We start from the raw sequence: 16,231 nt of genomic DNA on the forward strand, positions 1-16,231 counted from the left end.
TGCTACAGGCTCTCCTTTCAGAACTCATCACTGTCTGAATCTAAAACAACTTGACTGGCTAGAATTTCCTAACCAGCTTCAATTCCACCAGCTTGCTATAGCCCACAAGACCCTGTATCAACCCAGCAACACTCCAGTACTCTCTATCCTCATTACACCTTATAATAATCTCAAGAACTTACTCTCCTCAAACAAACTGCTGATCAATACTTCCAGATCCAACAACTCATCAGGTGACTCCCTGTTATCTAACACTGTTGGAAAACTATGGAACCTACTACCCACTGAACGTACAACTCAGACTTCTCTCTCACTTTTTAAAAGGAATCTAAAACTATTTCTCAATACACACTGGCTATGCTCCTGTACTAACCCTGACTAACTTTTTTTCCTTTACACTAATCATCACTCTACATCTCTATAATCTTACCCTTAAAGAATCAATATAACATGTTACTGCAAATAAAAATTATGTATATATGTATATTGTACCCTCTCCTGTACATTACCCTTTGCTGCCTATTGCACATGTTATGCTCACTACGAGTATTATATTTTGTACTTTTTAAAAAACTAATGTTTTTATGAAACAATAGCTGTTTTTGTTTAGTTTGATCTGTTTTCACTTTTATATTAACTCTGTATGTTTCTTGGAACTTTTCTCCCCGGGCCTCTACTGAAAATGGACATGTATCCAGCTAGACTAGCCCAGTCAACAAATGTAAAATAAAATAAATAAAAATGGTGTGGGAATTGTGGTTAGAAAGAGAGAGAGAGAGAGAGGACGACTTCTAAAGATAGTGACAGAAGTTATCAAATTCGGTTAAAGACTCATGGCTAGTAGACAATATAAAAATAGGGCAGACTTTATGATGTCAGGCTATACAGACATCTTTAAAGAAAACTGGAAAATTATTTTGAGGAAGGTAGATTTAAAGAAGATCATGGGTGTAGCACCAACATTTTCTGAAAAAAAAAACAGTAGACAATATAAAATAAATTTTAGAAAAAGGGTAAAAGTATTAAATATGAAGAAACTTTTGGAATGTTTTCTTGTACTGGATGTAGTAAATGTAGGTTCATCAATAACAGTAAAGTTTTGATGTTACAAGGTAAGAATAACACATTTTGTCCAGCAGAATGCTTTACTTTCAAATCTGAAAGAGTGGTATATTTAATGTCCTGTTACACATATGATTCAGAGTTGGTATGGTAAATAAAATTAAATGCCTACACACCTTCTTCAGAATTAAATGAAAGTGTGAATATTAAGTACCTTTTAAAATTGAAAGACGTTGAGATTTTAGAATGTTTGGTGTAAATTGAGGAGAGTAAATTGTGTTGGGACTGTGTAAAAGGGTGGGAGATGTTTTAATGAAAGCACTTAACATTCTTTGAAGGAGCAATTTGTGTGGTTCCAGTGTATGTCATTTTTATTCCCCTTATTAAAGAAAGAACAGTGGGATCAAAATAGATATTACAACATTTGTAGTGAAACCATCAATCCCCAGCTAAACCGCAACTGGCTACAGTTATCTACTACTGGTTGTCAGACAAGGTTCTGACGTCAACATAGACTAGACTGAGTACCTGGAAGCTGAGTAGAGTGAAAGTGCAGGGGTTTGAGGATAAGCAAAGGACCCCATCATATCTGGAAGAAGAAGTAGAAATAATCAGTGGAGTTGAAGTAGAATCTTAGCATCTCAAAACAGCATGCATAAAGACAATCAAACAGATATGCAGTCAAGCCAGGTATGGAAATAAATTCATAATGAAACATAAGATTCATAATGACAGATAGCAGTAGAATGCTGAAATCCAGGAAGTTATCAAAAGAAAGAAACAGTGTAGTTAGAATTGGGAGATTGGAAGTTGAGCCCCACAAAGCTGAAATTCTGATGCCACCCTATGGGCTGCACCCTCCATAGAGTGTGTTTGAATGAGTTGGAGTAAATGTTTGCCTGCTCCCAGACTTTTCACACTAGTGGCCTTAGAATTATGCATCATCGCCATCCCCATGTGTGCCTTTTGTGTTTATCTGAGAAGTCTTGAGTAAAATATTCGGACACTTAATAAAATCTTAATGTTCCAGAACTTTAAAATTTTTTAAATTCCCCTCCAGTCCTCTGAAAAAAAACTTTGAAATGGTAAACACACATTTTTGTAGTGATGTATAAACAATTGCATTACAGCACATTTGTGCATCTGGATACTGGTTACTGAAGTCTTAATTTTGTGCAACTTCTAACAACAATAAATAGTAAAAATAGTTTTAAGCACTTGCCATTAACTATCTTGCAACAGAAAAATTATAATAACTAAAGCAGCATTCATGGATATTATATAGTACTTTATACTTGTACATATCAAGTTTATGAACACTTGTAAGCATGGGTTAAGAAACAAATTTGTAGTCTAAAGTAATTCTTTCTGCAGATACTGTTACAATTCCATTTGTAGAATGCCATGTTTTCTGTAAAATTCATATCAGATATGTTTTCACAAAATGAAAATAATAAAGTTTCGTAGTATTATGTGAGCAACCATGTAATAATGCAAACTGGTAACTGGTGCAACTTGTAATAAACAAACACAAAATCAAAACAGAGGTCTAGATTCTAAAAGCTATTTGTAGACAGTGCAGCATGCCGAAGGAGGTTATCAGCGCGCCAGATGTGTATTAGATTTCAGTAGATACGTTGCAAGCAATCCGAGTACTTAACTATTCAATGTATGAAAAATGCAGATTTCTACACATGCTCACCAGATTTCAAAACACATCACGTGTGCTTAGCACAACTTAAATGTGACAAACTACAATGATAACTCTTTTTCTAAAATGCTCAGTATATACCATACCACATCACAAGGAATGGAAGCTGTTACTATGGAATACAGTAAAATCAGTAATAATTCCATCAAAAAAGCAAAACAAAAACACTACTTGCAGTGAAAGAACTGCGGCACTGCAAGCCATGGAGTAGAATGTGGCTATGAGACCAAGGCTGCAACTAAACCAACTGTCAGATCAAGAAATCATTGACATGTTCCACCTAGACAGACAGCTGGTGCAGGCTGCGTGCAACATGTGTGCCCCAAACATGTCTGTACAGACATTGCGAGGCAAACCCATCCCTCTTGAAACAAAAGTATGTCTCAGTATGGGTGTACTTGCATTTAGGATATTCCAAAGACACATGGAGGATGCTACACCTAATACCTGCTAGAAAGCACTAGGAAGCCTTAAACTCATACAAACACTGAACTCTCCTTGTTAATAAGGAGAAATTAATAGTAGGCACTAAACAGCCTATAATTGCAAAGTACCTTGCTAAGAAAACAGCTCCTGTACTTTACAAAGAAAAAAAAAAAAGCCCCGAAACAGGCATGTCCAAGGATCAGCTTTCGGTGATTTCTCCTGTCCACCTGGTGAATCTGGGCATACTGGGGCAATGCAGCAATTGCCTCATGTACACAGACAACCCTCTCCTCCTACCACCCAACACTACAACCTGTGAGAGATGCACTTACATAGCCAAAATGGAAGCAAAGCTCTCTCCACCCAAGATTGTGCTAAACAGTCAAGAGGAGAAGGTTAACACCCACACTATACCTCAAGCAACACATAGCCCTTCTAAACCCGCACCACCAACACCCACATATAGCAACACTAAATCCACATATGCAGAGGCCCTTAACTGTAACCTGCCCAAGCAACAAAGACCTCTGAAGCTGAAACGCAAACAAACACCAATCACAACCAATGTGTCACATAGTTCACAACACCAGTGTGCCACCCAGCAACAGCCCCTAAGGCAAGACAATGTACCTAACACTTTAGTCATAGGTGACTCTATAGTCCGGCACACTGATGTCCCTCTCACCAGGTTGAATAAGGAGAAAATTACAGTCAGCTGCCTGTCGGGTGCCAGGATTCGCCACATAACGCATGCACTCAAGTCACTCCACAACAAGTACAAATATGACTCTGTCATTGTCCATGTTGGAGTGAATGACTTGAGATGTACCTCCCTGGACTACATGAAAAGAGACATGGAAGAGCTCTCAGATCATGTGGCCCAGACAGGTATGACCCTAGCCCTGAGTAGCATCCTGCCTTCACCCAGAATGATACCACAATATAAGGATAAAATGATTGACTTCAACAATTGGCTAAGCTTATGGTGTCATTCAAAGGGGATCCAGTATCTGTCTGCCTGGGATGACATGATTGACAGACCACGATGCTTTGCCAGAGATGGTCTGCACCTGTCGCCCCTGGGATTCAGGTTACTGGCTAAGGCTCTTGCCACCCCTATAGTGCCTTTTTAGGCAAACTTCAAAGGACAAAACCACCACCGTAACAGGTACAAGCATGCAAAATCTGAAGGTAATGCTACTCAATGCTAGAAGTCTAAACCTCAAAATGCACTCTCGAGGCACTCCTAAAAATGGAGAACATCGATATCTGTGCAGTAACTGAGACCTGGTTCAAGGCTCCAGAGAGCACCCCTGCAATACCAGGCTACAACTCTTACCACACTTTTCGCCACCAAACCAGGACCAAACACTAAAGGTGGAGGAGTGTCAATATTCACCAAGGATATTCACACCACCAGGCTAGTTGGCCAACACAATGTGTCTGAAATTCTCCAAGTGCAACTAACACTAGGTAAGACTGCAATCCAAACTGTAGCTTGCTACAGATCCCCCACCATACCCCAAGATTCTCACTACACCTTTTAAACATACTGGAAAATATTAAGATAGAACCAAACACCCTAATACTGGGTGATTTTAACTACCCTGCCATTAACTGGGAAAACTACTCATGTCCCAACACCTTTGCGCTAACGGTTCTTGGAATTCATAAATTCCAACACCCTGGATCAACTAATCCATAGTCCCACCAGGGCTCCAATATCCTAGACCTGGTCATTACCAACATGGCAAATCAATGCTCCATACCTATGGTCACCCCTCGTTAGTCAGGTCTGACCATAAGCTAATCACCCTTAACATCCACATCCCACCCCACCCCCAGTAAAGAAACCACCATAAAAACTTCTCCAAAGCCAACTTCATGCTACTCAAGTCAGAAGTGACAAACTTCATGACACCCATGCAGATGGGAACTGAAAGTTCAACTGCTGAATCCTACACTAAGGCACTGTACGAGCACATCCACTCATGCATGAATCGTGCCATCCCAAATAGAACCAAAATGCTCTCATCCAAAAAAAGGAAGCGAATCTGGTGGTCCCCTGCCATAAACAAACTTTACAACAAAAGGAAGAAACTTTTGCACGAAAGAGGAAAATCCCAGGATGCAAAAAACTCCCTTACGAGCCTCAGTAAGAAACTGAGATGCCTCATAAAATCCTCCAAAGCTAGTTATGAAAATAAAATTGCCAAAGATTCCAAAGACAACCACAAAGCATTCTAGAACTTTGTCAAGAATCTAAATGGCAATGCTCAGATCTGCTCTGAGCTAAAACAGAATGGCAATAAATATACTGATCCAAAGGATATTGCCAGTATCCTGGCAGATCGATTCAGTGCCAACTTCACCCCCTCTCACCCCCTAAATGGCCCATCTCAATACCGGAAGATTGCCAAATTCCAGTAATAATGGCCACACAGGTACAAAACGCACTCTCTAAAGCCAAGAATACAGCATCCATGGGACCAGATGACATCTTGGGCTGTGTACTACATGAACTACAATATGAACTGGCACCTCACCTAAGTGTCATGTTTAATCATAGCCTCACCTCAGGTTTCGTGCCCACTGAGTGGTGCAGAGCTACAGTTATCCCAATCCACAAGGGGGGATCCACCTTGGATCCCGGAAACTACCGTCCCATCAGTCTGACAAGCCTTATCTGCAAGGCCATGGAGCGTGTTATCATGGAACTTATAAACAAAGACATTGGCAACCTTCAAACACTGGACCCCACCCAGTTTGGGTTTGTGAAGGGCCGATCTTGTCTCCTGAACCTGATTGACTTCTTTGAATCAGTCTCCAGAGCCATGGACAAGGGTAAGGTGGTCCACACAGCCTATCTAGACCTTGCCAAGGCCTTTGACACCATCCCCACTCTGGAATCATAGATAAACTTACTAAGTTGGGTATTAATCCCTATGTCACCCAATGGGTTGCTAAATGGCTTACTGATAGAACCCACACTGTAAAAGTAGCCGACTCCAAATCCAGCTCCAGACAAGTGACAAGTGGAGTACCTCAGGGTTCAGTCCTGGGACCGCTCTTGTTTGGCATCTACTTCTCTGAAGTACAGGTCAACACTAAGGGACTCTGGCTAACAAAGTTTGCAGATGACTTCAAACTGGGAGCCATTATTGAATCCCCAAATGATGTGGACACTCTACAAAAGGGCCTTTCAGAAACAGATGCTTGGTGCCAGAGCCATGGGCTCAAGCTCAATGCTAAGAAATGTATTGTTATCCCCTTTGGGAAAAAAACATGTATCCATGAATTACCATATAGGTGGCAGTACACTAAACACAGAAAGTGTGATAAGAGACTTAGGGACACAGGTGGACAGTGGTCTCACCTTCGATAACCACATCGCCACAACAGTCAGGAAATCCTTCTATGTGGCACACCTCATCACGAAGGGATTTTCATCCTGAAAAAAGGAGGTCATTGTTCCACTGTACTCATCCCTCATTAGACCCATTATAGAATACAATGCCCCATTTGGTATGTACCTCTCAAGACATCTGCAACAACTGGAAAGGCCTCAGAAATACCTCACTAAAAGAATCACAAGCCTAAAGCAGATGCCCTACGCTGACCGCCTTAAAAAACTCCAGCTATACTCTGTCGCATATCGTCTACTCAGATGCGATCTCTGCTTAACATACAAGGCCATGTCAAACCCAGAGCTGTTGGACATGCTACACTTAAAGAAATCCCAATCCCTCAGAGCTACACGCTCCAAGGATCTAAACCTTGTCATCACAATAAACAAAACATGCTGGAGGGATAGGTTCCTGACCCAGAGACTCCCCAGACTCTGGAATAGATTGCCCATACATGTCAAGCAGAGTGCCTCTTTGGACCTCTTCAAGAGCAACCTTGACGTTTGGATGGGAGAAAGGAAATTCACCCCAGGGATCACGTCAGTCGCCCTGCTAGACAGGGGTCCAGGAAAGTAAATAATGTGGGAAGAAATAGCCAGGGAATTGTTATGGCTAGGCTTGTATAGGCCCTAGGGCTGATAGCCTAGTACCAACCTATGAACCTATGAACCTATGGGAGTGTCACAGACAGCAGGCACTTGTATCCTGTCAAAATTTCGGGCAACAACGTATAACAAGATGGATAACTATACTTTCCATCTGCCCACATTGCATGAAGAACTGTTATGCACCAGTTCTATAACCTTGCAAACTTCTCATATGTACTTGGTGCAATACACTGCACCCACATCCCTATCAAGACCCCAGTTCATCCAGTAGCAGACATATCCATTAACAGAAATGGCTGGCCATCCCTGAACTGCTAGAATCTATGTGCAGCAGATGGCAGCATAACAAACATCATGGCAGCACACCCTGGTAGTGTCCATGATGCTGCCACAGAGAGGGGAAGTAGACTGAGAGCTGCATTCCAGCAAGGTGAAAAAACAGAGGGACTACTACTGGGTAAGTACAGGAACACAGCTAGGATGTAAGCTAAAGATATCCCTCCCAGCTATATCCACAATGACAACATATGTGTTTACTCCCCATAACAGGTGAATATGGTTATCCACTTGAGCCTTGGGTAATGACCTCTTATAGAGAAACATCAAACCCTGCAGAGGACGCCTACAGTACAGTGCATGTAACAGCAAGAAATATCACTGAGCATGTATTAGATGTAATGAAAGCTAGGTTCGGATGGCTGAACACATTTGGTGTTACACTGTAATACACACCTGAGAAGAAAGCACAGATGATAACAGTGTGTGCCATGCTACATAACATGCTAAAAACAGCACATTTCAGTCTTCCAGATGCAAGTGTGGGTGAACTACCCCAAGAACCCTAGATGTCTGAATATGACATCCCACAAGTATTGGGGAGGAGCAGAGGGACACAGGGGGAAGAAGACACAGGTGTGGGTGACTGAGGATGTAATGTCATGTGCAGGCCCAGGCAATAAGACAGCATCTGACAAAGAACTTTGAGTCATGGCAAGCCACATATACAGAAGTACACACACGAAACACTGATGTTCATGTGTTGCCCCACCACAGCAGCACAGATTGCATATAATGGCAATTACCCAACAGATGTACACACTGAGCAACAGACATAGCAACATAATCATAACATATAACAATATACAAATTTATCGCAACAGGGATCGTCAACTCAGGGCACAACTGACACAGATATACATACAGACTCATATCGGTCTATCTGTATATAGCAGACAGTAAGGGGCAGACATCTATAAAACACATTCCTATCTGTTGACTATAACTGCAAACAGGTAAACAAATCAGGACATAATTCAGAGCTGTTGGCAATATCACAAGCAAAGTATATGAATGTAAAGTATGGATAAACTAGTGAAATAAATGGAATCACCTATGGATAGTAAAATAGTCAGATGCCTGTGGCATTAGACTTATCAACAGACACAGACAGATGACATTGTCAGTGTTCTGCACAGCAATCATCATCTCCATGGGTTGAAACTGACACTACCAGACAGACTGGATCAACTTTCAGTGTTACTCTAGCCCAGTCAAGGGTGCCCACACTGACAGCTCACACCACTGTCCTGTCTGCCCCGACCACATATGGAAACAGTTGGCCCAGGTGGCTACACAGAAGAGACCAATGAGGTGATGCCAGCATGTGGAGATATACTGTGGGAAAGAACATAACTGCAACTTGATTGTCTGTTCGTAGATGCTAGGCCCACATCAGATGGTCCAGCAGCAGAAGTAGGTGCATGTTGGAGCATCGACATTGATGCCCAATGGGCAAGGTTTATTTTGCTGAGAGGTAGCCTGCCTCTACAATGTGGCAATTGGCTAGGCACATTCAGGGCATGCAGAACACTGCTTGTACTATGGCACTGATGAACTACTTTTTGTGGCCAGAGATTCCAAAGACCATGCCACAGATAAATACTTTCATAGTGTGCAGCCAGTGACACCATTACCTCACCATGTCTGTTGGCATGTCCTTCATGCAGCACACCCAGCTGGTATGAAGCATGATCTGTGGCTCAGGCAAATGCACATATGTTAGATCCATGATGTTGCTGTGATGGTCATTTGCCTTTAGGAGCAGGTGAACACCCTCTGACACATGAGTATGCACACCAGCTGCATGCCTACATCTACTGTGATTGGCAGTATCAATGTATTGTGGGCAATTGTCAACATCAGCAGCAGTCTCAACATGGATCTGTTGTCCACACACCTCATTCTGTCCACCATCCAATGTCCCCTCATTGTCAGAATGGCTACACAAGTTTCCTCCACATCTGCGGCTATAGTTGCATCCATATGACTGTCACCATCTGGGCCTGACTGAATTACCAATCTGTGTCATGTGTGCCATGGGCCATGCTACCATACTGAGAAACATCAAATCCCACATCAGGATCAGTGAATGGGCTAATGGAGGATAACGGTAGTTTATGTTCTAAAAGAAAAGGCAGATGACACAGACCAGGACAATGGGATTACATCACATGCTGGATATCATTAAAGACATGACACATCTATCTCAATGAAATGATGCTGATAATAATTACATAGTATGAAGTCTCCTCTGTGTATTGACCATGGGATCTATATAACAGAGAGTAGACAATTATGCTATATATCCAACATACCTGACATATGTGAGGGATACAGCTATAACACACACCTAACAAATCCTCATGGGAAGATGGCATTGGAGAAGACTGATAAAATGTAACTGTTGCATGTAGTAAAACAAAGTCATAGCCTAATCACATCATTGCCAGCATGGACCATTCTAACAACAGTAAAACATACAATAGGTATTACATAGACATACCACATGTTTGTGGACTAGATGCTGATGTAATCTGTCCTATGAATGGGTAGAAGGACACAGTATAAATGGAGGACAATGGCAGGAATAACAGCAATGGCATGTATGAAAGACAGGTAATAGCATACCAGTGGTATCCTCCTAATGTTGTGAGTTTGTGTGTTGTAGTGTTGATCCTGCAGTGGTAAAGTAAAGAGAAAGACAACACAGTCATGTATGCAGGCAGTGGAATAGTGACATGATGACATATACAACACAGTAACAGGGGCTGCTGATACTAACGTGACGTATGGAGCACCTGTTGGCCAGATGTCCTTGAAAAAAAGAACAGTGATATCAATATCATGCAACAGAGGTCTGATGCACATTGCTGCAACCTAAGAACATGTGCTAATATACCTGGTCTGTCTGTAATTGTACCTGAACAGCTTGCACCCCCAGAGGATGTACCTGCAGTTTACAATGTTAGGGAAATAGCAGTAGGACAGTAAACAGCACTAGCATGACATGAGGCTGAGACGATAACAGATAGTGGTCACAGTAGCAGTGTATGGACACACTCACCTGCCATTTACTGCTGTTGTAGAGATGTAGATAGACCTGTGAACATTAATGCAGACAAGTCTACTCATGTTGGTTACACTGTCATATGTGTACTGCAGTTGTATGGCTACATGCCATTACACATACGTTGATCGCCATTATCCTGCATGGATATACAATGCACAATGCAATTTTGGTGCTGAAAAAAATGACAGTACATGAATATGGGTGCAGCAGCAATATGAGATAATGTACTCTATATGCATCAATGTTGTACAAAGTAACACATACATGTATGGCTTGGAACACCTGCTTCTATCCCATCCTTGGGTATGTGGCATTCCCTACTTGCTGTATGCATGGATGCAAGAAATATTTTGATCTCATCAGGGGGGATCAGTGATGGGTCACACTACTATTAGCATCCCTGAATCTCACATACTTTTACACCTATTGGCTGCACTAAGTATCATGTCAGAGCAGCAGCAGTGACAGGCCTTATGGATCTATTGTGACCTCCCACCACATTAATCATGTTGATAAGGTCAGCCTAGACTTCATTCTTCAATAGTGTATTCCATGCCTGTCCAAGGACTCTCCATCAATGTTGTTGTAAGTCATCTATTATAAGATCATTCTCTTGTGCAGGGAAATTATTGCCCCCCCTAGGTCTGTTTATCATCTGAAAGAGTGATCTGCACATGTTCAGATTCATGCGGTGACCCACTTATGGAGATGATAATGTGGACAGCTTATGCTACTGTAAACACTATGCATTCCTGTGCTATGTAAAATTCTATGAAATACTTACTGTGACATATAAACACTATGCATTCCTGTGCTATGCAAAATTCTATGAAATACTTACTGTGACATATATTCCGTGGTGGTACAGCAGTGGCATTGTTACCTCACAGCAAGAGGTTCTCCCGTTCGATTCTCGGCTTTGCTTGGCAGTGCCTTCTGTGTGGAGTCTGCATGTCCTCCCTGCGGTTGGGTAGCATTCGAAAGATATGCGTGCGTAAATGGGCGTGCCTTCGTTGAAGGTTGGGTATCGAGCTGGCACCTCGGCATTTCGTAAAAAATCTACTGCCAATCATTAGCGGACCGTAGTTCCGCTATGGCGACCCTTTACCTGGAAAAAGCCGAAAGACAAACAACAACAACTTACTGTGACATATAAAACCATACAGTAATGCCTGCATACATAAAACTTGAAATAGCAAACTAACTTGTAATATCTGTAGAGACTGTCTGTGGGATTTGCACCTATTACAGTGGATATCCAGGAAATTTAAGTCCAAACACAGCAGTGTTGTGCCACACCAGCACACTCTTCAGACATTTCATATTAACGTACTACACAAACATATGTGTACAACAGAAATGTGTGATGGTTGTAGCTGTAATGCAATTGCAGCCTGAACAGAAAACTAGAGTGAAACAATCTGTCTTATGACATTTTACACATGATGACCTTATATCAACACAATCATTACTGAGCAGTGAATGCCACTCACATCAGCAGAAAGTATCTGTAAATGACCAATTGATCAACTTACAGAAAGTGTCAGAAAGCCTTAAGGTCTGTAAGCAGGCCACAGATAGTATGAATCATTTTTGTATTGTCTCACTATTTCTAATACTTGTCTTAAGACTCCTCAATTAATAAATATCCATAACAGAAAAAGGAATACATAGTACATAGCGCTATATAGATAATGTCAGAATCTGTAGTTTTCTATGCATACACCACAGAGAGTAGAGTCACCATCAAGATATCCAGAAAATCCATAAATCTGTCTTTATGTACTGTTTAGTTTTAATAATTACATCTGTCTGTGTAACTGCATATGGGAAATTATGGCATATCCATGATACAGATATCAACCTCTGTATGCATACAGGTAAATCACACAGCATTACATTAAGTTACAAACTTTATTCATAATGTACACATTTTCCATAAATGCATCAATCTAAAGAGATACATTTGATAATGAGTAATGTTAACATAGGTCTGTAATGAGCTATTATTCCCCCCCAAAAGCTATGCTAGCAGGTACCAGATTTCCTTTTCTGATACCTACGATTTAGGTATAACTGAAAGTAAGAGCAGCTATTTTCATACATCTTTTAAGTACCATTTGCACCATACACAATTAATGAGGTTCATTAAAATTAAAGGTTTTGGAATCACATTTGCATACATCCATATAAATTCCTGAAATGTGATGCATTAAGCAATAGGTCAGAGTAATGGGAAGGTGCTCCACGGAACTACCCAACAGGTATATTTCAACGGTACAATGTGTAACATATGCCCATTAATTTCCAGTTACTTACTGATAACATGACATAAGCTCCACTTTTAAATATTGATTTAGCTATATTTGCAGACTATACCATTGCTACCTGAAAACTGAGTGAGACCTCAGTCAGCAATTTTCAGATCTGTGTTTTTCTTCATTGGACTATCAACATTATTAGGAAGTAGTAGATTTGGAGAGATTGATGTCAGATAGTTCTGACAGAAGTTTGTTGTGGGAAACCACATTAAAAGCTTTAGATAGGTCAAGGAATAGGCAGGATGCTAGTTTGTTATTGTCTAGTGTTTTGGAAATAGAGTGAGTGAAAGATGCTAGTGTGGTGGCTGTGCTTTGGTTAGGGCAGAAGCTGTGTTGTGTAGGGGTTAGAAGTTTTTTCTGGAGGAGATAATTTAATAGCTGCTTGTGTACACACTTCTTGAGTATTTTGGTAAGGGAGACATGATGGCTGTAGGGCTGAAGTTAGAGGGATCAGTCGAGTGCCCTCCTTTGTGTAAGAGAATGGTATAGAATTTCTTCCAGATGTCAGGGACTATAGATTCTTTGATAGATCTATTGATTAGTATGAAAATGGGATATGCAATGGAGTTTACGGCAAGGTTTAGGAAGATGGGAGGTAGGTTGTCAGGAGAGATGGAGCATGTTTTGAGTTAACTGAGCAGTGATTTTATATATGCAGTGGAGACAGGTTTTAATGAGAAGTTTAATGAGAAGTTTAGTGAGAAGTTATCATTGTATCTTTTACACATTGTCCAAAGGTTTGCTGTGCATACATGCTTATTGACATTAATAGTTATTTTGTGCATGCTAATGAATAACTTAGTTCTTCACTGAATCTCTACAAATATCTCTGTAATCTATAATGTTCTGTCAACACCAGCTCTTTAAATACTGGGTTATGTGTAAAGCTTGGAACAGACTGTTATATTTCTGCAAAAAAAAAAAAAAATTGTGGAATATTTTTTCATTTGCAAATATGTGCCATAATTTGAAAAATTGTTTTGAAGTGTAACTTTTACATTCATTATTAAATTGACTTCAACAACCTTCTCATCCTTATCTTTGGAAGAAGTCAGCTAGTCAGATATACGGTTAAAATGCAGAACAGGGAGATACAGCAATGTATTATGCATTTGATTTATAATGAGTACAAAAGTGGTAGGTAGTTAAGGTCTGTAGTCCAACAAATGGCAAGAAATGGCAGGATAAAAATTATTCACAGACCAACAGGCTAAAAACAAATGTAATTTGTCTGGTAAATTAAATTACATTTGTTTTAAACCTGTTGGTCTATGGATCATTTTTATCCTGCTAATCCTCCTGAAATAAGTCCAACCACTGTGGAGTCATCTGCAAACTTAATTATGGTATTAGTAGAATGTGAGGGGACACAGTCATGAGTGTAAAGATTATACAGAAGGGGGTTCAGCACACAGCCTTGTGGGACACCAGTGTTTAGCCTGAGATTGGAGGAGAAATATGGGCCTAGTCTAACCATCTGAAGATGGTTAGTCAGAAAGTCTTTAATCCAATGGCAGGTAGGTTCTGAAAGTCCGAGGCCAGCAAGTTTAGTGACCATTCTATCTGGGATAATTGTTAAAAGGTGAACTGGCAGCTGAATGATTGTAGTTAACTTCAGACAAAATGGAATAGAAGTTAGAAACCACCGTAGAACCAAATAGATGCAGCAGCAACAGATCACACACAACCAAAAATCCACAGAGCAGTTTTCTAAGCAACAGTATTTTATTCAGGTAACATCTCTCTTAGCACTTCAGCTAAAAAGCCTTTTCAGAGTATAAAACACATAAATAACACACATCCTTTATGTATACAAAACAATTTTCCCTAATTATTCAATAAAATAACTAAAGTAATTATATCATTACAAAACATTTTCCCAATTAAAACCCCCCAATTACATTCCATATTAAGTCCCATAAGGACTAAAGTTGCATACTTTAATATAAAAATAGTTTTTTTGCAAAAGTTTAAGTTTCAAAAGAGAATTATTGACCATATCCACCTTAACCTGTTCTAATATACTGACCAGATGTCCTTCCACATTACTAACATGATATTCTTTAAAATGTGAAGCAACTGGGATCTCTATCCTAAACTTGTTTATGTCCCTAATAGGTTCTAAAATTCTAACTTTAAATGCCCTTTTACTTTCACCAACATAATATTTATTACATGGGCATCTAAGTACATAGATAACCTCCTCAGTATCACATATAAAAATATTTTGTGTCTCATATTTTTCCATTAATATTTGGAAGCAGCCTAACCACAAAATTATAACAGGAATACCTTCCACAAGGAAAGGTCCCTTTAAGGCTACTCCACCTTCCAATATTAACCTTAAGAGTTACAAATCTACCTCTTATAGGTTCATAGGTAGGTAATAGGCTATCTGCCTGAGGGCATTTATAAGCCTAGCTAGAGTGTCGGCTTTCGCCGCCCCATTGATTAATTAACTGCTAGATATGCTACACTTAAAGAAATCCCAATCCCTCCATGCCACATGCTCCAGGGACCTAAACCTCATTTCCATGAGGTTTCCTCTAACTATCATATCTCCTTATCTCCTATGCTCCTTCCATGCTTGTATGATACACAGGGTCTTTCTTCCAAAATATCACAAAATTCTTTTTGTTGTACCAGAAACCCCAAAAAATAATTGAGTGAGTGCACTAGATCTACACTAAACAAACTATATTTATAGTTTCATAGGTTCATAGGTGTGTACTAGGCTAACAGCCTTGGAGCCTATATAAGCCTAGCCCAAGAATATTCCCTGGCATCATGCCACCCAAAGTTAGTTCCCAGTGACCCTGTCAAGCAAGGCCACTAAAATAGGTTCATAGATTAGTACTAAGCTAACTGCCCTTGCGAGCCATTTTAAACCTAGCCAATTATTCCTTGTGAGACTCAAACCCTGCACCTTGTGTTTGTAAGGCAAACACCTTAACCATTGGGCCACCCTCCCAACCCCTGAGGGCATTTATAAGCCTAGCTAGAGTGTGTCAGCTTTCGCCGCCCCATTAATTAACTGCTAGATATGCTACACTTAAAGAAATCCCAATCCCTCCATGCCACATGCTCCAGGGATCTAAACCTCATTTCCATAATCCCCGGGATGAACTTCCTATTGCCCACCACTTGCCAAGATTTCTCTTAAAGAGGGCCAGTGAAGTGCTCTGCTTGACGTGAATGGGAAGTTTGCTCCAGAGTATGAGAAGTCTCTGGGTTTGGAACCTGTCCCTCCAGCATTTTCTGTTTATTGTGGAAATGAGGTTTAGGTC

The sequence above is a fragment of the Protopterus annectens genome, chromosome 1.part2, assembly GCF_019279795.1.
Source record: "Protopterus annectens isolate FY-2018-M chromosome 1.part2, PAN1.0, whole genome shotgun sequence".
In the NCBI taxonomy this organism is placed as follows: Eukaryota; Metazoa; Chordata; order Ceratodontiformes; family Protopteridae; genus Protopterus; species Protopterus annectens.